Raw genomic sequence first — 2,521 nt, forward strand, 5'->3', positions numbered from 1 at the left:
GTGGGTCCCTGCGCTACTCTGGCCACTCAGCCGAGAGCAAGCTAGGGTGATGGGTAGTGAGACAGTGGGTACCGGGGAGGTCACTCTGTCCCGGAGACACTTGGTGGCAGAATCCATAGCATTGCCTTATATTTTGCTGACATTTATGGATTGCATAATGCAGACGTAGAAAATAATTTGCCCTGTTACTATCTAAAGCCAGCGTTTTCCCCCTCTTCTGCTGTCCTGGCTCGCTCTCCCAGCAAGGACACGCTGAGCCATGTCCCCATTGTTGCCTTTTGGGGCACTTTGATTTTGAAAACAGCCACGGGGGGGTCCCAAAAGCCGTTGCAAAGCCCCTTTGAGGCACTGCATTCAACGCAGGCCATCTCCAGCCCTGCGCTCGGCTGCAGGGGGAGTGGTGGGGGGCACCATGCAAGGCATGGCAAAGCTAAGGCGTGCCATGGGTGCACTGCACAGTCCCTTCTCGCTCGCCTCTGGTCCTGCCACACGTTACTCAGCTGCTCAGCCAGGAAGTGAATCCACGGCAGGATGGGCAGGAAATAATTAGGCAAGCAGCGTGCAATGGTCCTCGCTGGCCCGGCAGGTCCCGGACCCCAGTGTCACCTGCTGGTATGGGCACTGTGGTCATTGCCAGCTCCAGGTGAGGCTGGAGGAAAGGAACATCAGGGCTGAGGACAAGGTGCTCCAGCCCAAGGGAGATGCCTCCGTATGGTCCCCTCTGCCCGCAGGACCTACCTGGTATCCCACGGTAACATCCCTTCTCAGTCCCCATGCCAGTCCCGCGTGGGCATGGCTGAGCACCGGTGCCCTCCAAGAGGAGTGGCCCCGGGCCAGCAGAGGAGCAGGGATGCTAAAACACTCACTCTGCACCTTCAAACCTGCATCTCCAAACATCTACTGCTGCACACCCTCGGTCACCCCTGAAAACATCCCCTGCTCTCTGCCTCCTCTGGGCTGCAGCGTGGGGGCCCAGCCCACTCCTGAGGATGGGGAGACAGAAGCACCTGAGTGACAGTGAGTGCCAAAATTTGCAGCAGCCTGGTGGGGATGAGGGCAGGGGCTGTAACTTGGCATCACTTTTGTGAGCGGTGCTCCTCCAATCAAGGAGCTGGGGCTGTCCCGTTCAACCATGGGGTGTCCGTGCCGTGGCCAGACCGCTGGCACGGGCCCTTGGCCTCGCTGCGCTCCCTATGTGCCATCCTCCGCCATCAGCGACAGGGAAATACACGTCCAAGCTAAACCCAGGGGACAGGTTTTACTGGGAAGCCCGATTTAACACAGGCTCAGGGCAGTTTGGCATTCATGGCTCGGGGCGTTAAGGGACAATCATCCCCAGGATCGTGGGTTCCTTGCCAGGGAGATGCTGCCATGGTGTCCGCAGGGCTTGTGCCGTGTCCGACTGCCCAGGCGCCGCGGGCAGCCCCAGCCACGGGCAGGTGTGAAGGCTGCTCGCTGGCAGCACCTACTCAGGGAAACCTACTGCCAGCCTCGGTTTCTGTTTGGGAGGGTTTTAAGGGTGTTCTCCAGGGTGTGCCAGCCCTGGCATCCCTGCTTTCACAAGCGCCCTCTCCAAAAGGAGCTTGTTGTTCTCGGCCGTGGAGCAGATACAATTAGCACCGCCGAGGTTTCCCCATGGAGGCTGGGCTGCCGAAGGGCAGAGCCGCAGGAGGACAAGTCTGTGCTGAGGACCTGGGGACAGCCACGCTCCCTCTTCCGGCAAGTGGAGCCCTGCTCCATCATGAGCTCAGTGGGATGCAACGACCCAGCTGGCTGGGGAGAGTTGGAAACAGAGGATGTCTCCTGCAAGATCTGCGTCCCCACACTCCACGGGAGACAACCGGGTGGGAAACAGGACCAAACCCAAAGCCAAGCATCATGGGTGAGCCCAAAGAGCAGGTGCTTGCTCTGGGGCTGCCAGCATCTCTGACAGCCACCCCTGTGCCCACAGATCATCCTCCGCACCCCAGAGCCCATCTCTTGGGCTCTGCAACGCTGCACTGGTGCCACAGCTCAGTTTTGGTCTCCCCTTGTGGTCGTGGAGGTGACCACGTTGGTCTCAGGGCTCGGCAAGTGGCATTTCTGGGCTTGGTCTTAGCTGCATGGGGACATGTTCCATGGCACCTGGGAACTGACACATCATCAAACCTTGTCATCGGCTCTTTGTTGGGAGAAGGGATCCCTGCCAGCATCAGCAGAGTGCTGATGCTTGGGTGCTCCTAAGCAAAAAGGCAAAGTTAGGGAGCGTGCAAACCCTGGCTGCCCGGCAGCCCCAAATACCCACTGCATCCCCGTGCCCAGCCTGCAAAAGGCGCCAGCAGGTGCCAACCCAATAAACCCAGCTTTCCCTGCCATCCACTGGGATAAACTGGTCCCCGTCGCACTGGAGCGATAGCGATGTGAGCCAGAGCAAATCGTTCCCCTCTCGTGACCGGCACAAACCCAAAGATAGGATTCATCCCCCCCGGGGGAACTGGAGCCGGGAGCTGGCTCGTGGCAGGGAGGCGGGGCGCTCCGGGGA

This window comes from Buceros rhinoceros, unplaced genomic scaffold, assembly GCF_000710305.1.
Source record: "Buceros rhinoceros silvestris isolate BGI_N320 unplaced genomic scaffold, ASM71030v1 scaffold7557, whole genome shotgun sequence".
Taxonomy (NCBI): Eukaryota; Metazoa; Chordata; class Aves; order Bucerotiformes; family Bucerotidae; genus Buceros; species Buceros rhinoceros.